Source organism: Trichosurus vulpecula, chromosome 1 (genome assembly GCF_011100635.1).
Source record: "Trichosurus vulpecula isolate mTriVul1 chromosome 1, mTriVul1.pri, whole genome shotgun sequence".
NCBI lineage: Eukaryota > Metazoa > Chordata > Mammalia > Diprotodontia > Phalangeridae > Trichosurus > Trichosurus vulpecula.
In genome coordinates this window covers 435,183,766-435,211,458 of record NC_050573.1, presented here as the reverse complement: position 1 = coordinate 435,211,458, position 27,693 = coordinate 435,183,766, and the positions used below count along the sequence as shown (strand labels likewise).

The 27,693-nt window shown below is 41.4% G+C and overlaps 1 pseudogene; it reads right to left on the bottom strand.

The window, feature by feature from the left end:
* On the bottom strand, positions 1-26,821 carry LOC118839554 (annotated as a pseudogene).
* Between the last annotated feature and the right edge of the window lie 872 nt (positions 26,822-27,693).

Genomic DNA, 27,693 nt, shown 5'->3' with positions numbered 1-27,693 from the left:
CTAATACCCCAATGGAGTCCCAGTTAGGAAGACGTCCTTTGAATACAGGGTGAAAAATTCAGAGATTCAGGCTATTAGGTCCTCTGTCTTAAACACCATTTGGCTAGTGCTACTGTTCTGGACCACCTCCCCATTTACTGGACGATGGATCTTCAAATTGTGTGCATGTGCAACATGATCAGTGGTCACCAAGGCAGGTGCCAAAAGGAAGAAGGCATCAGGGGTTTTTCCAAGCAGCTAATGCTTCCCATTGGGCTTCATCTGACAGTCAGGAGCATTCATATCATGTGTCACAGTGAAGCCAGCCACAAAAGCCATGGTATCTGTAGCCTTAATATGCTTATTCTTTCTGTGAAGCCTTTCTTTCCAACGACAGCTCTATGTCCTAGTCTACCACTTGGCTCTCATGAGAAAGGGCAACTTCATGATGGGGCCCCACAATAGAGCTGCCAAACTTGCCGATGTTGGTGGATTCTTTGGGTACGAGCATATTCTGTTTTTTGAGATGATCCACACCATTCATGCCTATACTTAAATCCCACTTTGTTTGGGTGATGGAGGACAGAAAAATAACTTTTAGTCCCTTGATAACCAGATGCTTAGATTCCAAGATCTTTTGGCAACAGAAAAGGAAGCTTCCCCCTGCTTCAGGAACTTTCTCATGGCCTTAGGCAGGTTGGGATCAAAGACATCGATTTTAAATCCCCTTCTATCATTCTTCTCTAGTCCCAGGTAGGCCCTGTATAAGTGTGAGTGGGCAGCTAGGTTGCACGATGGATAATAGCACTTGGCCTGGACTCAGGAAGACCTGAATTCGAATCCAGCCTCAGACACTTACTAGCTGTGTGACCCTGTGCAAGTCACTTCACCCTGCTTACCTCAGTTTCCTCATCTGTAAAATGAGCTGGAGAAGGAAATGGCAAACCACTCCAATATCTTTGCCAAGGGAACCCCAAATGGGGTCATGAAGAGTCAGACACTACTGAAATGACTGAACAATAAAGGGCAGGGGGCAGGGGGCAGGAGACAGAGCTGGACTTGGATTTGTTTCGTGCCTCCAGAAATCTGAAGAGTCACCTTATGGTTCTAAAGCTCATCTGTGAGTAGCATTCTTGAAGTGGGGACCAACATTTGAACCTGACCCTCAGTAGCTTCTTTGGCTTCCCTTGTTCCCTCCCTTTCTTTCTCTTCTATCCCCTCTCCCTCCATTCAACTGTTAGATTCTTAGAGTACTAAAGTCAAAGATATAAAAATTTTTGGAGGCATATTGTACGGAATATCATCCTATAAATCTTTTTTTTTAAATCAGAGCAGGTTCTTTTGCTTCCTGTAGTTCAAAATTTTATTAATCTATATAATGTCTAAAGTTGGTATAATTCAAATCATACTTCTTTTTTTCTTCTAATGGCCAAACACTTATAGCATGCTAAAGCCCAATACCAAGACAAATCCAGGGTTCACTCTTCATGGGACAAAAAACACATAATGGAAACTCCTCTGGAACTTTCTCAATGATACTTAACCTAGAAACTGAGAATTGTATTTCCCGACAGCGGGCTAGTTGAGAGACGAATACTCATCCTATGAATGATACTCTTGCCATCTAGTCTAGAGAACATCTGCTCTTAGTTTATTTCTTAATTCATTTTCCAGCTCAGGAAGAGTCTCTAACAATATTCCTCTCTTTGTGACAAATAGGAGAGGTTTATACATTACTGTGTCCATAAACAGGGAGGGTTTTCCTCCCCACACATCTACACACATCTATACCTTGAAATTGGAAAGTAGTTCTTTGGCAGCAAGGTAGAACTTTTGCATGGGGCCAAGAGGTTTTTGTCCTAATTGATGTAGTTCTCTAAAGCCTAAAGAGCTTTCCTGGAAGGGTTCCCTCTATGTAAAGGGTCTTGAGTCCTAATTTAGAGATATATTCTATACCTGAGCAACAATGTGGTGTAGTGGATAGAGATTGCTTCAGAGTCAGGTCAACTTATCTATAACACTATAACATTTACTGTCTGTGTGATCCCAGATAAGAGATTTGGTTGACCTCTCGGCGCCCTAGGCAACTCTCTAAGACCATAAATTCCAGTGCCAGAGACCATTTGCATTGGTTTCATCACTGGGGATTCCCTATATTAATGAAATAACAGGTGCAGTACAAAAATTCATTCCACACATTTTTCATACTCATTCCTGGCCTTAGGAGGATGAGATGTCCCAATCAATCACGAAGCCGTGAGTATGCTTTACTACTGTTCTAGGTACAACAATTCTCATCTGCCTGGTGATTCAGACACGCTCAGGATGAAAACCACCATTGAAACATATCTGGTATTCTACGTCAAAGTAGAGCAATCATGTTCTAATACGATGGCCTCTTTAGAAGGCAATTCAAGGCCAGGCGGTGCCGTGGATAGATGATTGGGCCTGGAGTCAGGAAGATATTAGCTCAAATCCAGTCTCAGAACTTGCTGTGTGAGCCTGGGCAAATCACTTAACTGCCACCAGCCTCAATTTCCTCAAATGTAAAGTAGGGATAATAATGGTACCAACCTTCTAAGAGTTTTTGTGATGATGAAATGAGATATTTGTAAAGCACTTGGCACACAGTAGGTGCTTAATGAATGCTTGTTCCCTTTCCTTCTTCCCCTTCTCTTGCCATCTAGATACTTATAAGCTTCTATTGAGGGAGCTAGCTAGTGTAGTGGATAGAATTTTGGTCCTGGAATAAGAAAACCTGAGTTCAAACCCTGCCTTAAGTACTTAGAAGCTTTGTGATCTTGTACAAGTCACTTGACCTCTCTGCCTCAGTTTCTGAATCTGTAAAATGGCAGTTATAGGACTTATCGCCCAAGATTGTTGTGAGGATAAAATATTATTTATAAAATGCTTTGAAAACCTTAAGGCCATATATATGTATGGTAACTTGATTTTTTTATGACATCATGAACAGATAGCATCAATGCAGATATATAAAAGTTCCAATGTTATGTGAAATTTGTGTGGTAGGGAATGAAGAGTGGCTTGTGTATGTCCTTATCGGAAATGTGGGGGATGCAGGAGGAATAAAAAATTCTATCTCATTTCAACTCTGGTCTAGTCAATAGTTTAGTATCATAAAAACATAGATTAAGAGCTTAAAGCAAGAGTTCTTATTCTGGGATCCACAGGTTCTGTAGGTGCCTTTCAAAGGGGTGGGTGAACTTGGATGAGAAAAATTAAATCTTTATTTTGACTAATCTCTAAATGAAATTTAGCATTTCCTTCAATTACATAAAATGTTATTCTAATAAGGGGTCCATAGGCTTTAGCAGGCTGCCAAAGGGGTCCATCACACATACACACACACACACACACACGCACACACACACACGCACACGCACACACACACACTAAGAACCCCTGACCTAAAGAGAGCTTAGAGGTTAGGTGGCCCAACTGCCTTCTTTTACAAATCAGGGGACTGAGGCCCATAAAAATGGTTACTTACCTAACCTAATCCTAGCGGCACTAGGATGTGAACCTAGATCCTTTATCACCAATTTCAGCCCTCTTCTTGCAGCACTCTTTGGAAAGAAGTAGAAATTTAAGGAACTTTTGGCCTCAACAAGAAGAAAGAATATTATTTGTACGCCCTGCTCTGCACAGTGGTGGCATATAGTAGGTACTAAATAAATGCTTGTTGATTGATTGATTTCATGGTGACCTAGAGAGGATAGGAAGATTGTCACCCAGCGATAAGATAAAGGTTTGCCATGTTAAAAGAGTGAAATTAGTGTCAAGGGAAGATAAGGAGCCTGGTGAAAGATTGAAGTATAAGGAAGATATTGTTCCCCATGAGTGGAAAATGGACTAGATGACTCCTATTAGTCTGGTAAGTTTCTTTGCAGTATATTTCCTATGACTAATCTGTTCATAGAACACCATCATTAAGGCCTCAGGCTATTAACATCACTATCATCAATATTAATGATAATGCTGTATATTATTTTTTTTCTTACCCTCATATTACCATAACTTCATCTAAAGCTATGATGGGGCAGGATTAGCAAATGCATTGAGATTGATGGGCCTGTGTATCAAGAAAAGAGATTCTTATCTTCCAAGCCAAAGACTTTACTTACCTGTGACAGGACAATATTATCCATTAGGTTCAGCCCTAGTTCTATCCCTCCCCTCCTCACAGCATTCCCATCCTCTCCCCCACAAATAGCTTAATCCTCACATAATAGTGTCCTTGAAATCTCCAGAGGTTCCCTATTTCACTTGGAGTAGAATGTAATGGCATTTAAGAAACTCTTCCTATGTTCTGGGCACTGTGCTAAAGCTCTGGGGGGATACAAAAACAAGCCAGCGAGACATCTTTACCTCAAAGAGCTTAAATCCTAATAGGGGAAGAGAACACATATAGGAGAAGGGTGTCCAGGGAGGCAATGTTTGCTAGAGTAAGTGGGCGACTCCACTCTATTCACTACCCTGGTCAGCTGTGTACAACTATTTTACCATGGTTTTTAGGGAGTCTCAGAGGTTACTCTACATCAGGCAGTCAGTCAGTCAGTCAACAAACATTTATTAAGAATCTACTAAGTTCAAGACATTGTGCTGAGCACTACAGTTATAAAGGTAAAAGACAATCCCTGTTCTTAAGGAGCTCACAGACTAATGGGGGATGTGATAGGCAAAGAACAATGTACGTACAAGATGTAGACAGAATATATTTGAAATAATCCATAGAGGGAGGGCACTAGAATTAAGAGAAATAGAGAAAGAATCCTGGTAGAAGACTGGGACATGAAAGGAGACAAGGAAGTCCTGAGGATAGAGAACATTCAAGGCATGGAGGGCAGCCAGTGTCAATGCCCAAAATTGTGTGTGCGTGTGTGTGTGTGTAAGGTCTTTTCAGGTTCTCAATTTGAGGGAGGTAATGTCCATTCAGTGAATAGGCCTCTTTTAAGAAGTTAATCTAGGGATGGTATTTACATTCACCTTAGTCTAAAAGGGCCAGGGTCTTCCATTGCATCCTGGGTCATCTCCAGTTGTCCTGGTGAATAACAGGCCACTGGACCTAGATGGATCTGAAGGAGAAAGTGAGGCTGGTGGCCTTGCACAGCCCTCCCTCACTCAAATCAAACTCAACTACAAGTCATGTCATCATTTTGCTGATGTCATGGTCCTTCTTGAGATTGAAGGACAAAGACAACCTGTGAGTGGCCTCTGCCTCTGCCTCTACCTCCTCTCCATGCTCCATTTTGATGGCTGAAGGCTGCCTCCTTGACTTTGGCTAGATTTCTTTCTCAAAAACCAAGCCTTAAACCCAATTCACTCCGGAGCCCATATTTAAGTGTATGTATTAGAAAACTGAGGGGTCAGCTCTCAAAATGTCAGAAAGAGGGGAAGATACCAAAGACCTGGAGTAAAATCACACACACTATTTTTACTTTTAAAAAAGGCAATTAAGACAGTACCACTAACTAGAGGACTATTTACTTACTTCCCCATCTCTACAAAATCTTTATGAGACTTATCAGCACATACAAAAGTATCCTTGATGAAGGTATGAGAAGAGAGTGAACGGGCTTTTTGGAAATGAGATTTTAGAGCAGATGTCTCAAAATTTAGGTACATCCAACCCAACTTTTGTGCGTATTAGATGATCCATTAGGGTGGGAGAACTGTAGGAAACAGTTTCCTTCTGGTCACATGACCAATATGATGGCATACTAGACATTTTCTCCCATCCATATGTACTCTCAAACCACCCTGTCCCCAAAAAGAAGAATTATATTCTAGAAATAGAATAATTAAACTTGAATCCATAGGATAAAATGTATAGATAATTAACAGAAATACATAAGGCCAAAAGCCATGCCACAATCAATCAGGGATCAAAGGATATTAGCGAACCATTCTGAAAAGATGACTTGCAAATTATTAACAACCATATGAAAAGTTGCTCCAAACCAGTGTTTATAAGACAAATTGAAATTTAAGAAAACCCAAACTGTGAGATTTCACCTCACCCAGCAAATTGGCAATGATGACAAAGGATGGAAATAAGCAATGTTGGAGGAGTTGTGGAAAGAAAAGCATTGTTGGTGAAACTGCAAATTGGTCCAGCCATTTGGGAAAGCAATTTTGAGATTGTTCACAGAAAGTGACCTAGATATTCTGTAGGCATATATTTCAGTGAGGTCAGCAACTTAAGTCTCCATATATACCAAAATATTTATAGCAATTTTTTTGTGGTAATAAAGAATTGGAAACAAAGTAGATTCCCATCAATTGACGAATGACTAAGCAAATTTAGCTTTATGAATGTAACGGAATATTGTTGTTCTATAAGAAATGTTAAAAATGATGAACACACAGAAATAAAGAAAGACATATATGAGCCGATGCAAAGTGAAGAAAGCAGAACACTGAAAACAATATACACAATTACTACAATGATATAAATGTAAAGAACAGCAAAAACTATACAATTAAAACAGTATGTATATATGTATGTATGTATGTATGTATGTTATAACATTGTAATGGCCAGGCTTGGCCCCATAGAAAAAATAGAAGAAAACACAGTTTAGAGATGGAAGTCCACAAGGATGGAATATTGCATAGAACACAAGATTTTCTTGATGTGTTGTTTTCTTCTGCTACGCTTCTTAAAATCTTTTTTTTTTTTCTTTTCTATTTTTTCCATAAGGGATGGCTTTCTGAGAGGAGAGAAATGTTAAGTCTTGTAAAAAACAAATATTAACATAAAATTGTTAAAAAGACTAAAGGAAAATAGTAGTACTCTTTAGTTTTGATGCTCCCCCTTCCACTGCCTGTGCCTGGTGTAGGATGGGCCCAGGTAATACCTGGGCTCCTTCCCAGGCAGGCAGGAAGGCAGATCAAAGCTCTACCCTTCCCTTCTCCAATACCCACCCGGCCCCGCCCCACCCCCCACCATGGTGAAAGTGGGGGATATTGCTTACTTACATCTTTAAAGTCCTCTGGTCTGTGCAAAGAAAGGTTTTGTTTTTGTTTTGTTTTTAGCACATTTAACAAAGAGACATTTTAAAAATAGCTTTACAATGTTTATTTCATCTTTATCGCCTTTAAAAATTTATTATTTTGCTTATGCTTTGCAATATCCAGTATGTACAATGATACATGTATCTACTCTCTAAATAAATAAATATGGATATACGTGGACCCATGCTAATTTTCTTTTTTACAAATAGAAGTGGGAGATCAAAAAAGTTTGGAGCCCAGCATACTAGAGCAAACCACATCAATCAAGCAATAAGTCAATTAACAGACATGTGCTACACACTAGAATTGCAAAAAGGGGGAAAACCAGTCCCTATCCTCAAGAAATTTTCATCCTATCATTGGAAAAAAAGTATGAATCTTAAAAGCACAGAATTGACAAAAATATGTAGAGAATACAAGATACTACTATGTTTATTGTTTGTGGGTTACACAAAACCATTTTATTTGGCAGAGGAAAATGTCATCTTATAGTCTTTTCTTCATGCCTATGTTAAAACCGATATGAGATTTCTTGAAAGATAGAACGGCAAAGGGAATTTTGTTCAATGAACTCCTGATTATTAATCTTAAGTGGGGTATGAGGCCCCAAAGGTGTTTGCCATATTCATGGAAGACATTCGGTGCAGAATTCAAATGGAAGAGGGGTTCCCTATAGATGCTGAGGACTTACAAATAATTGTATTTGCAAATGACATTGTGCCAATTGTATCAAGCATTGAAAAATTGCAAAGCCACCTAAATAAAATAAATAATAATTAATGTAATAAGAGTTTGGTCTAGCCACTTACACAGGGAAAACAAAGGGGACTAAGAATATCAGTAGTCCAAACTAAAAAGTGCAGTTGAATGGACATGTCCTAGAGCTAGTACAGAGCTTGATTAGACCAATGTCTTGGAGAGATAACTAATTGGTCCCAGAACTGAATAGGAGCAGGGAACCAGACCAGAATGCCTTTGGGAAATTGCCCAATGTGTTTAATGACTCCATGCTTCTCCCTGAAACAAAATCTTATCTTTTTGCCGTCAATGTTCCTATGAAGATGGTAAATGGCAACAAAGAATAGAATATAATGGTTGCTGAAGAACAAAAATTGTAGCTTAATGAAAGGCCAGTGGAGAGATACATGATAGGTATGAATAGGTGCAGCACATCCCAATAAGTGAAGCATTGTCAAGGATGTCATCAGAGAGCCACCCAATCAGAGAAAAAGGTGGGTCAGACATGTGCCAAGAGTAAGGGGTGAACCAGTGCATAGCCTAGGTACTCCACTGATATCCAATTTAATAGGAAGAGATTTAGAAAAAAAGATTCCCTGCTCGCCAGTACATTAAAGGGGCACCCTGTGGAGAATAATGGGAGACCACAGACATAGAAGGAGGATTCAGAGATGAGTTGTGATCTGCACCTCCAGAGGAACTGCCCACAGCAATGAGATCAAAGGTCCATTGAAATATCAATGTTCAAGTACTGCCTCTGACACATATTGCCTATGTGACCCTGGGCAAAACACTTCTCAGTGCTCCCAAACAATTCTCTGAGCCTGTAAGTTAAGAGGAAGGTGCCAACCTGCATTGAAAAAAGGAGTTACCTCTTTTAGGAGAACCCTTGTATCAATAAAGTTATGGATCCATGTTTTACCTCTATCCTATGTGTGTGCATGCACACATACACATGCATGCACACACACCCACACACACACATACACACACATACACACAATACAAACCCAAGAGAGACAACATTGAAAGTCTGACTCAGTTAGGAAGACCTGGGTTCAAAATCTCCCACTACCATTTATAGACTATCTGATCCTTTGTTTTCTAAAACTCTAACTTGTAGGGAAGGTTCTGATCTACATTGCTAGTGACAGTTCATCACCAGGAACTTTGTATTAAAAAATTTACATCTCTCCCTCTCTTTTCCTCCATCCCTCCCTTTCTCAGCTCTTTGTTGCTGTTGTTAGTTGTGACACGACCCCATTTGGGGCTTTTTTGGTGAGGATATAGGAATGGTTTGTCATTTCCTTCCCCAGCTCATTTTATAGATGAGGAAACTGAGGTAAATAGGGTTAAATGACTCACCCAGGGTCGCACAGCTAGTAAGTGTCTGAGCCCAAATTTGAATTCGGATCTTCCTGGCTCCAGGATCAGCACCCTTTCCACTGCACCACCTAGCCTAGAGCTCTATCCACTGTGCCACCTAACCAATATATACATATCTGTATATATATATATATACATATCCACATACATATATATATGTATGTATGTCTACACGTGTGTATATGTATGCCTTCACACAGATAGATAGGAGACAGGGACTGATCATGTGATTTCATTGGCAAATGTATTCCATCGATAAATCAATCGACAAGTATTTATTAAATACCTACTTGGTGCCAATCACTGTGCATGTATACATGCATATATCCCAACACCTGGCACAGTGAATGCATGCATATACTGTGCATCATACCTCAATAATATATATGATACAGAAATATTCTTGAGATAGATAACATAGTAGACCATCACAAAAATGTCTCTTTTCCCTTAAAAGTTTTTGGTCTTTTTTTGAAATTTAAAAAAAAAAATTTCTGGACTAGATTACTGTATGGTCTCTTCTGGTCTTAAAAATGTTGTGATTCTTTTTTTTTTCTCCTCCCTCTTTGTGGCATATAAATCTTGTTCAGCTCTGCTTAAGAATAACTTCCACTCCTGATGAGCACATCCTGGTTTCTCCACAGATCTCTTTTTAATAAGCATCTTTACAACCTTTCTTTTCACTCCACCACTCTAAACCCCTAACCCCCTGCCAGGTATACATTAGCACTTTTAAGAAATCTTCATTCCATCCGTATATCCCCTGGAAGGAATCTGTGTTGCATTTTTCCTCCAAATACTAAAACATTTAAAACCTTATGCTTCTATAGTATCATATTTATTCTACCAGGCTGGGTGTCCCACCAGTCCAAGGCTTTGAAAGAAGGAGGAGTTTGAGAGTGTGTGTGTTTTACTAATTCGTTTCTTTTATTGAAGGTTGTAAAGACAATCAGTGAATGGGAAGCTCTTCCCTGCCCATTTGAGTGGGCTTTGGGGGCAGAACTCTCAGGGTCCTGGGGGGGAGTGGCTAGGACTGGAGCCAATGGTAGGCACCTGAGTTCTGGTCTGCGTGATGACATGAAGCCTGCGGTGGGAGATGCTTGTTGAAGGGTCGGAGCAGAGCTAAGAGGCAGTTGGTGAGAGCAGTTAAGAGCTGAAGGAGAGAGGAAGCAGTCAGCTAGCTGAAACACAGCTTGGAGATTGCGGCAGAAGTGGCCGAAGCGGTGGTGACGGCGGCAGGCGCTACAAAAAAGCAGGACTGACCCTTGTGGAGACCGGACAGTGCTGAGCAGGGGCTTGAGGCCAGTGGGTGGTCTTCTTGCTGGAGGGCCCTGGCATTGGGGGGGAAGCATCAGTGTGGCTTGGCTTGCTGCCAAAATGTTTTTCTGTGGCCTCCTGGTCACTATTGTGAGATGGGCATACTGGTTTTGGAAGGTTCTTGCCAGGATGTCAAATTGGGGACACTGGTCCGTGGGTCTGCTACTTTTGAGTTTCAATGAATGCTTTAACTCCTCTGCCTTCTACTTAGAGAATTCCTTATATCCTGTGATTCTGGACCATTCAGGCCTATTCATGGTTATCTTTGAAGTCATGAATTCTGCCTTAATGATATAAAGGCTTAAAAGATTTTTCAAGAATCTGAAATCCCGGGGCAGCTAGGTGGTGCAGTGAGTAGAGCATTGGCCCTGGAGTCAGGAGGACCTGAGTTCAAATCCAGCCTCAGACACTTGACACATGTACTAGCTGTGTGACCTTGGGCAAGTCACTTAACCCCAATTGCCCTGCCAAAAAGCAAAAAAAAAAAAAAAAAGAATCTGAAATCCCTTCTTGGAATGAGAATAAGTGGCTGGTTAAGTCAGAAGGGGCTCCCCCCCCCTTAACCTCTTGGCCTGCATGTCCTTTCAATTTCAGGCCTCTATGTCTTTGTATTCACAGGGGGTTTATTCAAGAGCATTTTTCCCTTACTTCTTTGATCTTTCCTGTTAATTCTTTTATATTGATAGTTGTGGGAGTATCATACCTGCTGCCAGCAACCTGATACCAGGTGCCAGGGCTTTACTAATCTGCTGGGTAACAGACTGTTCTGGTCCTGTCACAGGGTAGGAGCAATAAATAAGGCATCTAAACATACACACTCCCAGGGCCGGCTCACTATTTCTTTAGAAATAGTCCACTGGGCCATTATCAAAGGTTTTTATTAGATCAGTGGGAGTTTGCAATGTGTTTTGCAACAGATTCCATTGGGTTTGCAGGCCTGGGGATTTTGCCAAATTCTCTGCTCTTGTTTGGTAGGAGACCTGTTTAGGATGGAGTCCTTTTTTGTGACAATTCTTGGGCTTTAAAGGGTTGTCCTCAGTGTCATTTTTTTGTGTTCAGGCAGCATTTGGGGTGCAATCCAGCTGAGAGTCCCTATTTGCTAATGTACAGATTGAAAAGGAGAGAAATTGGCAAGGTTAATTTTGCAGTTCCACGACAAGAGGAGGAAAATGAGAGCTGGAGGCCTCCCTAAGAAAAGGGTCTTTGGGTGCACTCAATCTCCTCTGCCAGCTCCTTTTACCAAGAAATTCTTGCTCTTTGCAACAGAGAAAAGAACTTAGTTTTCTAAGGAAGTGGTCAAATAGCAACTATGCTCCCTTTTTGTTACATAAGCTCATGCCATAGACACATGCCAAAAAGAATGCTGGGAAACTACAACGGACCTTGAAAGAGGCAGGACTGGAAGATGGCGGCTGGAAAGCAGGGACTCGCTTAAGCTCTCTCCACCAGGTCCCTCCAAACACCTGTAAAAATGGCTCTAAACAAATTCTAGAGCTGCAGAACCCACAAAATAGCAGAGGGAAGCTGGGCTCCAGCCCAGGACAGCCTGGATGGTCGTTGGGAAGGGTCTATCACATGGTGCTGGGAGCGGAACACAGCCCAGCATGGGGAGCCAGGACCAACCAGACCAGGAGCCAGGCAGAACAGGCCATAGGGCACTGAATCATTGAGCTGTGGCAGTTACCAGACTTCTCAACCCACAAACGCCAAAGACAACAGAGCAGGTTAGTGAAAAAACTGCTAGATCTGAGTGAGAGGAGTGTGCAGTTGGCCCCAGCCCTGGGGGTGGTGGAGGTGGTGCAGTGCTGCAACTGCTACCAGAGCTCCAGCTGCAGTTGCTTCCAGCCGCAGGCCCACCTGGTGGGAGCAATTAAGTGACTGATCAGAGTGGGAGTGCAGAGCTTGGATTTGGGGTCCTGGTCCTGATTGGCAGTTCTTGGGGGAGGAGGAGCACTGGTGTGGCAGAGCTTGCTGTGTAGAAGTAGCTCTGAAAACAGCAGCGCAGCCCCTCAAGCTTGGGACAAAGCATTCTCTACTCTACAAGCAGTCATACACTGAAAAAAAGCTCAAAGGTCAAGTAGTTGGCTAGGAACATGGCTAGGCAGTGAAAAAGGATGCAGACTCAGACTCAGACTCAGATTCAGACTCCAGAATCTTTTTCTTGGTGACAAAGAAGATCAAAACATATAGCCAGAAGGAGTCAACAAAGTCATTGGTCTCAAGTCATGGAAGAGCTCAAAAAGGATTTGGAAAAGCAAGTAAGAGAAGTGGAGGAAAATTGGGAAGAGAAATCAGAGTGATGCAAGAAAATCATGAAAAATAAGTCAATTACTTACTAAAGGAGACCCAAAAAATTGCTGAAGAAAATAACACCTTAAAAAATAGACCAACTCAAATGGCAAAAGAGCTCCAAAAAGCCAATGAGGAGAAGATTCCTTTGAAAAGCAGAATTAGCCAAATGGAAAAGGAGGTCCAAAAGACCACTGAAGAAAATACCACCTTAAAAATTAGATTGGAGCACGTGAAGGCTAGTGACTTTATGAGAAATCAAGATATTATAAAACAGGAGCAAAGGAATGAAAAAATGGAAGACAATGTGAAACATCTCATTGGAAAAACCACTGACCTAGAAAATAGATTCAGGAGAGATAATTTTAAAATTATTGGACTACCTGAAAGCCATGATCAAAAAAAGAGCCTAGACATCATCTTTCAAGAAATTATCAAGGAAAACTGGCCTGGTATTCTAGAACCAGATGGTAAAATAGAAATTGAAAGAACCCACCAATCGCCTCTTGAAAAAGATCCTGTAAAGGAAACTCCTAGGAATATTGTCACCAAATTCCAGAGTTCCCAGGTCAAAGAGAAAATACTGCAAGCAGCCAGAAAGCAACAATTTGAGTATTTTGGAAACACAATCAGGATAACACAAGATCTAACAGCTTCTATATTAAGGGATCAAAGGGCTTGGAATATGATATTCTGGAGGTCAAAGGAGCTAAGATTAAAACCAAGAATCACCTACCCAGCAAAACTGAGTATCATGCTCCAAGGCAAAAATATGGATTTTCAATAAAATAGAGGATTTTCAAACTTTCTCAGTGAAAAGACCAGAGCAGAATAGAAAATTTGACTTTCAAATACAAGAATCAAAAAAAGCATGAAAAGGTAAACAAGAAAGAGAAATCATAAGGGACTTACTAAAGTTGAACTGTTTTGTTTACATTTCTACATGGAAAGATGACGTGTGCAATTTATGAGACCCTTCTCAGCATTGGGGTAGTTGAAGGGAATTAACATACATACATACATATATACACACACACACACACATACACACACACACACACACACACATACACATAGGGCACAGGGTGAGTTGAATATGAAGGGATGATATCTAAAAAATAAAATAAAAGTAAGAGGTGGGAGAGGAATATATTGAGAGAGGGAGAGAGGGAGAGATAGAATGGGGTAAATTATCTCACATAAAAGTGGCAAGAAAAAGCAGTTCTGTTGGAAGGGAAGAGGGGGCAGGTGAGGGGGAATGAGTGAATCTTGCTCTCATCAGATTTGACCTGAGGAGGGAATAACATATACACTCAATTGGGTATCTTACCCCACAGGAAAGAAGGAGGACAGAGATAAAAAGGGGGGACGATAGAAGGGAGGGCAGATAGGGGGAGGAGGTAATCAAAAACAAACACTTTTGAAAAGGGACAGGGTCAAGGGAGAAAATTGAATAAGGGGGACAGGATAGGATGGAGGGAAATATAGTTAGCCTTTCACAACATGAGTATTGTGGAAGGGTTTTACGTAATAATACATGTGTGACCTATGTTGAATTGCCTGCCTTCCTAGGGAGGGTGGGTGGGAAGGGAAGAGGGGAGAGAATTTGGAACTCAAATTTTTCAAAGCAGATACTCAAAAAAAAAGTTGTTTTTGCATGCACCTGGGAAACAAGATATATAGAGAATGGGGCATAGAAATTTATCCCGTCCTACAAGAAAGTAAGGGGAAAGGGGAGGGGGTCAAGTGGGGCGACAGAAGGGAGGGCTGACTGGGGAACAGGGCAATCAGAATATATGTCATCTTGGAGTGGGGGGAGGGTAGAAATAGGGAGAGAATTTGTACTCAAATTCTTGTGGAAGCCATTGCCGAAAACTAAAAAATATTAATAAAAAACTAAAATGCAAAAAAAGAAGAAAGAGGCAGGACTGGGGGCCGAGACAGAGAGAGAAGTAGATCAGGCAAGTCTCCCAACACCTGACCCTCCTGTCCTCCTTGTAACATATCTCTGTAACATAGTACTAATTGCCTGAAAGTAGAAATCAAAACTCAAACTAGAAAAAAAACTGCCCTGGACTGAATCAGACCATAGCATTGTTCCAATGTGAAGGAACAGGTAGAAAGTATTGCCAAGGGACTTGGCTTTGAAATCTGACAAAATAGACATCTGCCTAGTGGTGTGAGTTGAGGAGCCCTGGGCTAGTATCTGCTCTCAAGGTCTTTCTGCAATGCGTAAAATTGTTTGGTTAGAGGCTATTGCCTTAGACATTTAATGGTGATTTAGTCTTTAAGAATGCCCTATTAAAGCAGGGGTGTATTGGTTGTTCAGGAGGTCTAGCACTTCTGGTGTGAGGGCTTGCTGAGTCCTTTTCAGGGCTGCTCATCCACCTTTGGTGGCCACTTGATTCACTTAACCTTCACCTGTGGCTCCAAAAAACTGTAGCTTGTGCAGGGCCACGGCCTGGTAAAACTGCCTGGGCAGATGGGCTAAACCATGTTGAGGGTTGTAGTTGTGGTTTGTCCTTTAGTCTCCAAGAGGACCATGACATGAGGAAGCTGATGACATGACTTGCAGTTGAATTGGATTTGAATGAGGAAAGACTGTGCAAAGTCACCAGCCTCACCTTCTCCAGATCTATCTGGGTCCAGTGGCCAAATATAGATCAGGATGACTAGAGATGGCCCAGCAGGTTGAGGGTAACCAATAAGCCTCAAACCCACAGGTAATTTAGGGGGATGTCTACCCCAAGCATGTGAAGACTTCCCCCAGCAGAATGGGCAGATGAGAATAATTTGTTCCAATGACTGTGAAGGTGACTGAGGCAGGTGCTATGGATTGCTTAGAGTTTGGTCAGACATGAAGACACCAGTCCACTGCATCCCAAGCCAGTCAGTTGCCCTGATTTTTGTCTTACCACTAAACTTTGAAGACTCAGGAAGAGAGAGTGAGGCTGACAACTTTATGCCACTCTGTATCACTTAAATCCAACTCACTCCAAGTCAAGACATCACCCCATGATGTCATTGGTCCTCTTTGAAAATGAAGGACCAACAACAATGTTAAAAAGCAAAAACTTCTCTTAGAGGTTACACCTTAAGTGGTTCTCTATTAATAAAACTTTATCAGGTTGACAACTAACACAAAGTCCTGTAGAAATGGTCCACAGAAGAGGTAGTTTAGAATTTGGGAGAGAGAGATACACTGTTGTGTGTCAGGAGTAGAAATGTGATGACAAAAAAGGAATTGGGAAGACATTAATTGATGAACAAGATGATGAACAATAGTCCTACAGCTATTAAACCTCCAAGTAAAATATATCTGGCAATTAATTCCCATGGTATACAAGTGGTGTCCAGTGCATTGAGCAGAGAATTGAGCTGAACGCGGGAGAAATATGCCATAGCTTCTCATGCCTGTGTTCTGCTCTGGCAAGTCGCTAGGTGGTCTTGTGCCTTGATTATTCCATCTGGAAAATGGGAATGAAAGGGAATGACTGTCTTATCTCAAAACAATCCTGTTCAGGTGATGGGGAAGGGGGAAGAGCTCTGAGAGAGAGCAGCCCAAGTGGTGATATGGTGGAGAGAGCTCCAAGGTCATGTTTCAAAAGTGAGTTGTTATAGGTATAAACCATATCAAATTGCTTACCATCTCAGGAAGGGAGAGGCAAAGGAGGGAGGGAGAAAATTTGGAACTCAGAATTTTTAAAAAGAATTAATGTTGAAAAATTGTAGGTGTCACTGGGAAAAATAAATTTTTAAAAAAGTGAGTGAGCTACACAAAAATGGTGTAGAAAGCTGCTGGCACTCCAGCCTCTGTTTGTGCTCAATTAGCCGGAGCATTATAAGTAAACTCTTATCAGACCTCAAGAATGTCACTTTGCAGACCAGAGAGGGCATGTATATCTTTGCCTAAACTACGGGAACAAATGGCCCCTTGGAAAGATTACCCCACCATGGTTAGCCTATTAGGCGGGATTGGAAGCTTGTCTTCTTTCCCGGTATAGCAACATTGTCACTTTTTTCATGCCAATTATTTTGCAAGAGGTCTTTTTCCTTGTCACCTCATTATTTCAGTCATGCAGGCCAGTCATGCTCAGCCCATTTGACAGATGCAGAAGTCAGTCCAGAGAGGCTGACTCAGCCAAGGAAGCATGCACAGGGGCCAGGGAGTTAGAGCTATCCGGCTTCTGACCTATCTGAAATGAGAAGCCAGAAGATATCTTAAAGGTCACTAGTCTAATCATTTTACAGATGAATGAAATGAGACCCAGAGTTCTCTGCCTCCGGTCTGTCTTCTCATCTTGGTTAGTTTTCATAGAAATCTAGGTAGGGAAACTCTGTTGGTTTGCATGGGGCAGACCTCTGTACTCTAAGCCATTGAGACAGGGTTAGTTGAAGGAGGGGCCACTGGAACAGAATCGATTCAATTCGGAAGTCGTTTGCCTTTGTTCACGAGTATTGTGGAAAGAACATTGAATTTAGAATCAGAAGACTTGGGTGTAAGTCCCAGTTTTCACACTAATTGTGTTACCTTGGATAAATAATTTTACTCCTCTGGGGCTCATTTTCCCTAGTTAGGATGGGGCTGGGAACTTTGAGTAATTGTAATGTCTACTCTTGGTCCTGGAGAACAGAAAATGAAGCATAGCTATCTCTTCTTTGCAGCAAGACATTGCTTACATCATCAGATATAGTCATTAATTTTTTCTTAACTTTTTCTTTTTTTAAATACAAGACCCAGTTCAATTCTGAAGAGAGGAGTCATATCCAGAAATGGCTGTGTTGTTAAAAAGCAAAACCAAAAAAACCAGGCACCGATGAAACATTTTTTAAAAATTAAATTCAGGGTTTGGATTAGATGATCTATATTAAAGGAAACTGGGGTCCATGAACTTTTAAAAATATTTTTAACAACTTGCATTTTAATATAATTGCTTCTCTTTGTGATTCCAGTATTTTGTTGTATGCATTTAATTTAAAAGCATTATTTTGTGAAGAGGTTCATAGGCTCCACCAGACTGCCACAGTGACCCATGACACACAATAAATTAAGAACCTTTGATCTATAAGATTTCTTCTACCCCCAAACCTTATGACTAAGATGGTACACTAATAAATCGGGGTGGGGTCATAGTCAATTTTATAGGCCACATAAAATTTGGGTAGTCGAGTGATTTTCAAAGGTATTTGACAGGGCTGGGTTAACTTCACTCTAGGAGAAAGTTCTGGGAATTCATTCAGTGGTTGAATTAGGACTAGAAGCTGTAGGCCTCTGGTTTCTCACTCTCCATTCTCTCCTCTAGACCATTTTGTCTTAGGGGCCAAGGGCTTAGCCCAGCACCAGAGGATGGATCAAACTGAAATTCCTGGCCTAAGGGCATGAAGCAGCTGGTAAAGCTGAGGGGCATAATCTAAGGAACACAAAATGGGCCAGAGAGGGTGGGTCTGGTGGCAGATGGAAAATATCCTAGAAAAAGGTGGGGCTCCTGGAGGGTTTCAGAGGGAAGGGAGGGAGGAGTGCTCTGGAAGAGCACAGGCTACAAGGATTGCAAGAATCTTAAGTTGTTCTTGGCAACAGAGACTGGCAGTAGGTTCGATGACAAGGTCGGGTTAAGGAGGCAAAGGGAGCAATGATCCGTTGCAGGAGTGGTGGGTGGGGGAGAGGGGATGGGGCATTCAGCATCTGGGCAGCGCTCAGGCATGTGAACTGGGTGAAGTTATGACTTGAAAGTGAGGGGGAGAAGAATCTATCAGAGAGGTCGAACAGCACTTAGCTCCCCAAGCTGGGACTCTCCATCAAGATGTGTTTACTGTCAGCAAGCTGTCCCTCCTAAAGGCAGAGCAGCCAGAGGGGCAGAATCTGATGGCATGCGGAATGCATGCTGCTTGGAGGCATTGGCATGTCACAAGTCTGCTGTGGGCTCGTGGTATGCCACGAAGCTGTCCCATGTCAGCTCTAACTTGTGGTATGCCACACGGTGGAGAAGCAGGTGGGAGAGATGCCTGACGCCCCCCTCCCCCAACACACACACACACATACACTAGGCTCACCCCCATACCACGCCCCCTCACATATTTTTGGATGGGCAGTCCCCTTTTTGTTGTGTTCCCTTGCCTTTGGAATTCATAAACTGTGGTAAGACATCAGCATATTCAGACCTGGTGTGGTTGCTTGATTCTTTGGATGAGAAACCAAAGATCTGTTAACAGGATACGAGACAATACAAGCTGTTCCTTCTGGTATGCTTCCCACTCCCTTCTACCACCCCCCCCCTCCATATACACCCTTCTTCCTTATACAAATACTTCATCATGTTTACCCCCAAGAATAGACGAAAAAAATGAACCTTTCTCCCTTTACTGGCTATGAGTGTCCACAGTTGCATATGACAGTTCACTATCAGACAGTTTTGCTAAATTGCTTTTTTATTTTTCCCTCTCTTTATTATTATTATTTTTTGGTAAACAAAGGATGAATCTCTGTGGGTGTGAGAAATATGTTTGGAAATTAAAGTGATTTATAAACAAAGGATATTAATTTATAAGGAAAAACATCAAATATCTGAGCCTACATGAGCATCAGAACACCACCTTTGGGCTCATGGGAATAAACAAGGTTTGTATTGCCACTAGATTATAAACTCCTTGGGAGGACGAATTGTCTTTTCCCTTTTTGTATTCCCAGTACTTGGCACAGTGCCTGACACAGAGCAGACAGTTGATAAAATGTTGATTAATTTATTGAGTAAAGAACCTGGAGCTGAAACTAGCTGACCTTAGGGGACCTCAGGAATGAGGCAGTCTAAATGGCAAAAACAATTCATTGGGACCAGGGACTGGGGTCATTTTGACCACCTAAGCAGAGATACATCTTAGCATAGACCAGTGATGGTGATAGACAGGTATCAGTAAATGGTGATAGGCAAGTTGGAATGAATTCAGACAAAAGGAAATCACATCTAAGTAGAAGGAAGAAGTTCTCTCTTCCCAGTCCTATCCCAGACTCATTGCTCAGGGCAGGCATGAACCACATGACCTTCTCCTACTTCTGCTTAATGTAGAAAGGAGTAAAGCATTGAGAGATTCATCTTTGTTCTAGAAAGTTCTGGGTGAGCAGGATGGCTGTGCACCTACTCCTAAAAGCCCAGCTCCCCAGGACAAGCAACCGCAGCCGTGGGCAGATGGGGCAGGCATCAGCCTTACCATTTGGTTTTGGCAGGGCATCCAGAGAGGATTAGAAGATTATAATCAGAACAAGACACAAAGGAATTGAAGTAGATGGTGATAAGCATGTTGGAATGAACCCAGACAAAGGAAAAACATGAGGAAGAACCACAGCAGTGAACCAAACTTCTGCGGCTCTTGCCATCTCAAGGGAAAGAGGGGAGAGAGAAGTATAAATTACCCAGGGCAGAGGTTTACTTTATACATATACATATACATATACATATACATATACATATACATATACATATACATATACATATACATATACATATACATATACATATACATACACATACACATACACATATAACACATATATAGATATAGTTGCTTTGGAAATTTAAAGGAAACTATTTAAACCAATTGGATTTTGACATTTAGTCAATTAAGAGTTATTTAAATATAGAGTGGGCCCTTAAGAGGGCCCCCTTTACCTTTGGCACATTGACATGCTTAAAAGAATTTTGTAAAGGATTCTGGATGGGTTTTAAAATGAGATCTTTCAAGAAGCCTCAAGTCTGGTCCTCAATGTGAGGAGACAGCGGGGGCAGGATGACGTCTCACAGTCTCAGCCATAGGAGAGTCAGGAAGCTTTAAGCTAAACTCAGTCTTCTTTCCCCTGCAACTAATAATAACTAACATTTACACGGCACCTGAAGATTGGTACTGTGTGTGTGTGTGTGTGTGTGTGTGTGTGTGTGTGTATCAGCCAATCAACAAACACACCGTGCTAAAGTGCTCAAGATACAAATAAAAACAAAACTGCAATGCTACCTTCAAGGAGGTTACATTCAAATGGGAGAAACAGCATAGAAGTTATGAGGTACACGCAGAGCAGATGGAAGGTGCCCTGATAGCTGAAAAGCACTCGCAGTTGGGGGGCAGGAAGAAGGGCAGCTTGGAAAGGTCTCCAGCACGAGATGATGGTGGAGTGGAGTCTCGAAGAAAGCCAAGGATTCTCCGAGGTGGGTTCAGGAAGAGAACACGGCAGGCGTGGGCGACGGTCAGTGTAAAGGCACAAGCTGGAGATGAAGAAACAGTATGTAAGAAATGGTAAGCAGGCCAGTTAACTTGTTTGATTCTCATAACGATCCTGGGAGGGATGGGCTATTAATATCCCCATTTTACATCAGAGGAGACTGAAGCCCACAGAAGGTGGAGACTCACTTGGGTCACACAGCCTGTCATTATCTGAGGAGAGGTTTGGTCCTAGGTTTTCCTGACTCCAAGTCCAGCATGCAATCCCCTTGAGTGGTACAGGTCGCCTTCTACCCAGAAAGGGATTCAAGATTGAGGAGAGACCCAAACTGATCTCAGAAATGGAGAGGATGTAAATGTAGGGGGTTCATTATCTTCTAATCATGTAAGAGCTCTCCAGGGCTATGCCCGCAGAGGACAACATTTGGCTAGTTCTACTAAGATAGAAAGGCTTCAATATGGTCCAGGTAAAGGGCTGTGTGGGTGCTTGCAGGGGGGCCAAATTTAGATGCTAATCCCACCAGAAGTTTGGCCATGAGGCAATGAGTTTTACTCATTTAGGGGTGTACAAACACCTATGAAATCACAGACCTTTAGAACCATTAAAGTTTTCATAAGCAACATCAAAGGGAGGGAAATGAAAGAAAATAAGTACATACATGTATATATATATCTGTGTGTATCATGTATATATGTATATATTTAATACTTTATTTCCCCCAATCACATGTTAAAATAATTTTTAACATTTTAAAAAAAGTTTTGAGTTCCAAATTCTATCCCTCCCTCTCTCTTTCCTCTCCCCAGTAGGTTATACATGTACAATCATGTAAAACATTTCCATATTACTCATTTTGTACAAGAAGACACATATTAAAAAATAATGAAAAAAAAGCGAAAAATCATATGCTTCAGTGTGTATTCAGATAATATCAGTTTTTTTCTCTGGAGACAGATTGCATGTTTCATCATGAGTCCTTTGGGATTGTCTTGGATCATTGTATTGCTGAGAACAGTGAAGTCATTCACAATTTTTCACTGTATAATACTGCTGTCACCATGTACAATGTTCTGATTCTGCTCACTTCGTTTTGCATTAATTTATGTAAGTCTTTCTGGGTTTTTCTGAAATCCTTCTGTTTGTCATTTCTTATTCACAATAATTATTCCATCACAATCATATACCACAACTTGTTTGGCCATTCCCCAGTTGATGGGCATCCCCCCAATTTACAATTCTTAGCCACCACAAAAAGAGAGGATATAAATATTTTTGTACAAGTAGGTACCTTTCCCTTCTTTAAAAAATCTCTTTGGGATATAGACCTAGCAGTGTTATTGTTGGATCAAAGGGCATGCATAGTTTGATAGCCCTTTGGGTATAATGATTGAATCGGTTCACAACTCTACCAACAATGCATTAGTGTCACAGTTTTCCCACATCCCCTCCAACACTTATCATTTTCCTTTTCTGTCATATTAACCAATCTGATAGGTGTGAGGTGGTACCTCAGAGTTGTTTTAACTTGAATTTCTCTAATTAATAGTGATTTAGAGCGTTTTTCATAGGATTACAGATAACTTTAATTTCTTTATCTGAAAACTGCCTGTTCATATTCTTTGACCATTTATCAATTGGGGAATAACTTATATTCTTAGAAATTTGACTCAGTTCTCTATATGTTATCTATTTTATATTTTGTATTGCTCTCTATGTCTTGTGTAGTCCTAAATGCTTCCATTATCCATAGATTTGACAGTATCTGTCTGACAGTATCTATCTGACGGTAAACTATTCTGTGCTCCTATAACTTGCTTGTGGTATCATCCTTTGTCTGTAAACCATGTACCCATTTTGACCTTATCTTGGTATACGGTGTGAGGTGCTGGTCTATACCTAGTTTCTGCCATAGTGTTTTCCAGTTTTCCAAGCAATTTTTGTCAAATAATGAGTTTTTGTCCCCAAAGCTTGGCTCTTTGGGCTTATCATATACTAGATAACTATGGTAATTTACCACAATGTATTATGTACCTAATCTATTCCACTGATTCATCACTCTGTCTTAGCCAGTACCAGGTTGTTTAGATAATTACTGTTTTATAAGACATTTTGAGAAATAAATATTTTAAGTGCCTACCATGTGCCAGGCACCGTGATAAACACTTTTCAAATATGATCTCATTTTATCTTTACAACAACCCTGCAAGATAGGTGCCATTACCCTTTCCCCTTTTACAGGTGAGGAAACTAGAGTTAAATGACCCACCTAGGGTAACACAGCTAGTAAGTTTCTTAGGCCAGACTTGAATAGATCTTCCTGACTCTAGTCCCAAGGTTTTAACTACTGTGCTGCCTAGATGCCTCACAGGTGTGGGATTTCATCTTTGGAGACTCTCCATCTGCCAAGTCAGATCAAAGACTCTTCATACATTAGAAGGTTTAAGGAGTTGCTGAAGGTCGAAAAAAAAGATAGTAGATTTAGAGCCATGTTGGGATTTAAAGGTCCTCCAGTCCAACTCCCTCATTTTACAGGTGTGAAAACTGAGGTTCAGTGAGGCGAAATGATTTGGCAAAGTTCACACAGCCACTGAGTAGCATAGCTGGGATTTGAACCCATGCCCTCTGACTCTAAATGTAGGAAGCTTTTTGCAAATCCACTGGCTGCTAATGAGCTTCTTAGACTTTAGCTAGTTCAGTGCTCAGATACCAGACACTCAGTTCATAACTAACCCCACCCTGGGAGTTTTTAAGCTTCATAGGGCCTTCTAGAGTTTATATTCTGCTGAGATTGCTTTCAAGAGGGTGGAACACCATTATAAATTATCAATTTGGACAATTGTAGAGGAGTTAAATATTAAAGAAAGACAGTTTAAAGCTTCTCGTGGAGGAACGAGGCCTTGCTTTAAAATACTAATGTGTGATTGAGCTACACAAGCCCTTGAGAAAGGAGCATAGTAACCCTGACACTAAACAAGGGTGAGGCAGATGAAGCTTTGCCCCAGGGCTCCAGATTTAGAGTATGCCCAAATTTAGAAGATATTGACAGCTTTTGCAATATAGAGACAACCGAGATTAGCAACATGTTAGTAAAAAGAACCAGTTAAAATAAGAATTTACCAGTTGTTGGATGTGGGAGACTTCCTTCCTTTCCTACTCTGACATATTCCTCCCTCTATTCATACCCTTGGAACCTTCAGGCAGTTCTATTACTTCCTTCTGGATCTCTGCAGTATCTAAACCAAGCCAAGTCTGAATCTTCCCTAAGGTCTGTGGCTATAGGAGATCTTGGAGGCCTCCTGGGTGGTCCACAAAGCACTTCCTGCCCAAGGGTGTAGGGTGTGTGCAGGAAGGACTAGCACCTCTGGTCTGAGGGCCATTGAGGCCTTTTCAGGGTTGCTCATCCACCTTTGGTGTCCACCTGATTCACCCAGCTCTCACCTGTGTCTCTAAAAAGCTGTAGCATGCACGGTGGCCACACTCTGGTAAACTGTCTTGGCAGATGGGCCAAACCAGGCTGAGAGTAGCCAAGGAGTCTCAAATCTGTCGATGAGTTAAGGGGGTGTCTACCTTAAGCATGCGAAGACATTCTACTGGAGGAATGGGCAGATGAGAACAATTTGTTCCAGTGGCCATGAAGTTGGCTAAAGCAGGGGCTGTGGAATGCTCAGAGGTTAGTGAGCCATAGAAGACACCAAGCTCATCCACTGCATCCCAGGCCATGGCCAGTTGACCTGGTTTTTGTCTTGTCCTTGACTAGGGTGACTCTGGAAGAGAGAATAAGCCCGACTACTTTGTGCAATTCTGCTTCACTTAAATCTAATTTATGCATGAATCAAAAGGCATCACCCATATCATTTTACCACTTTTACCTACCTCAAAGTTCTCTGGTAACAGACAAGTGACAAAGCAGCAGGTGCAGATACACTGGGATCTGTAGTCACAATCCTGCCCACAGGTGATCATCTTCTCACTGGGCTGAAGCAGAAGTGGGATTTGGCAGCCCTGGGTGTCTGAGAAATCTTTTTAAAGGACCCCATTGCTCACCACCTGGTGGGCAGAAGAGGTTGGAAAAGGTGATCTAAAAATTGTCTGCTTCACCCATCCTAACCCTGACCTGAATACCAGCAGGTGAGGATCCTATCCGGTGTCTGGAACACACCAAAAAATGTACAAAACCCTTTGCAAAGATAATTCAATTCACCATTGATATGTGGAATGTTTGCACATTTATGGACAACACAAAATTCAGTAGACCTGAAAGATGAATAGCTCTTGTAGCAAGAGAACTCAGCAGGTATCACATCCAAATAGTAGCCCTGAGTGAAACAGTGCTGGAAAATGAAGGTCAGCTTACCAAAGTCAGAGCTGGATACACTTTTTTTTTCCTGGAGTGGCCACAGTTAAGGGGAATACCATGAAGCTGGTTTGGCTTTGCAATCAAAACCAATCTAATCTACAAGGTTGTATGCCTCCTAAAGGAAATGAATAAGAGGCTCATGATAATGTGATTACCACTTGCAAGAAAGCACCATGCCACCATCGTCAGTGTCTATGCTCCAACCATGACAAACCCTAATGAGGTCAAAGAAAAATTTTATGAAGACCTAGAAATCCTTATCATCAATGTGCCAAAAGAGGACAAGCTTATAATTCCTGGTGACTTTAACACCAGAATAGACACAGACGATCAGACATGGTAGGGAGTCCTTGGGGTGAATGGAGTTGGAAACAGCAACAGCACTGGTCTCTTACTAGTGAAGACTTGTGTGTCCCATGACCTTCTCATCAACATTGTCTTCTATCTACCTAAATGCAATAAAACTTTATGGATTCACCTTCATGGCAAGTGTTGGCATTTAATAGACTATGCTATTGTAAGGAGAAGAGACACAGGATAAAAGTGATGAAGACAATGTGCTCTATGAAACATTTGAATTTAACAAAAGTGGAGACTCCGAGGCAAGTCAACTACCAGAAGAATTAATGTAAGCAGATTAATGAACAGTTCATTGCTAACTTGGAGGGAAAGCTGAGCCAATACGTGATTGGCAACAGTGGAGCAGAAAAGGGGTGGGCAGCTTTCAGAGATTTGGTGTGTAACACCACATTAACTTACCTAGGCTAGAACACTTGCAAACATCAAGATTAACTTGACAAAAATGATGGGAAGATTTGGTTGCTGCTACATGAAAAACGAGAACTTCATGGGGTTTAATAACAGGATAGTTCATCTATCTTTAAGAAGACAGCATTTAACTCCATCAAAAGTAAAGTGCAAGTGAAGCTTAGAGAGGTGCAGGATTCTTGGCTCAGTAAGAAGGCAGAAGAAATTCAGTTTTATGCTGTTAATAAACAATACAAAGTGTTTTTAGGATGCCCTAAAGACTATTTATGGACCAAAGACCTATGGCGCATCTCAGCTACTCAGTGTTGACTGAGCCACATTGATTAGTGATAAGGATAAGGATTTTGTAGTGTTTTCAGCAGACATAGTGTTAATGCCAGCAAGATTCTTGTCAAGGTCCTCCTTAAGAGGCTGATCCTTCACCTGGAAAGTTGTCATTTATCTGAGAGCCAGTAAGGCTTCAGAAAAGGCCAAAAAATGGTCAATATGGTGTTTGCTGCCTGAGAACTTCAAGAGAAATGCCAAGAGCAGAGCAGAGGTCTGTACACAATGTTTGTTGATCTGATCAAGGTCTTTGAGATTTAGTCGTTAGGGCTTGTGACAGATCACGGCAAAATTTGGTTGCCCAAAGAAGTTCTTCAGTATTGTACATCAATTTCATGATGGCATGTTTGCCCAGGTTCTAGATAATAGACAGTGCTCTCACACTTTCCCAAGTTGCCAATGGTGTGAAGCAGGGCCATGTGCTTGCTCCCATGGTTTTTAGCATGATGTTTTCAGCAATATTGTCAGACACCTTTAAGGAAGATGAAAATGGCATCTAGGTCAGTTACTGCACAAACAGTAAATTATTTGAATTGAAAGGCTGTAAACCAAGACTAAAGTGGAGGGAGACTTGGTTCATGACTTTTTGTTCACAGATAATGGTGCACTCAATGCAGTCTCTGAGGCTGAGATGCAACAGATGGATCCATTCTCTAAAACTTGTGCTAATTTTGGCCTGAAAAGTAACACCAAGAAAACAGAGATTCTCTACCAGCCAGTACCACACCATCCATTCATGGATCTATCAGTTACAACAAATATAGAGATTTTGAATGCTATGGATAAGTTAATTTACCTTGGCAATATATTTTCCAGGGATATACACGTAGATGATGTAGCTGAAACACACATCGTCAGAGCTAGCTCAGTGTTTGGGAGATTCCTAAGGAAAGTGTGAGAAAGAAGAGATATTAGGCTGCCTCCCAAGCTGCAGGTCTACAGAGACATTCTGCTGACCTCATAGATGTATACATCAGTATTTTAGCCCCATGCCAGGAAACTGAATCACTTTTATCTGAATTGTCTTAAAAAGAACCTGAAGATCACCCAGTAAGATAAGGTACTGGACACTGAGGTTCTTTCTAGAGCTGAACTGCCAAGTGTTCAAACTCTACTGCAGAGAACACAACTCTGATAGGCTGGCCATGTTGTTGAAATGCCAAAAGTATGTTTGCCTAAAAGATACTTTTTCAGAGAACTCACACATGGCAAGTGCTCACATGGAGGTCAGAAGAAGTGACACAAGACCTGTGGTAGGAGACCAGCATGAGAGTATTCCCTAAGCCCATCA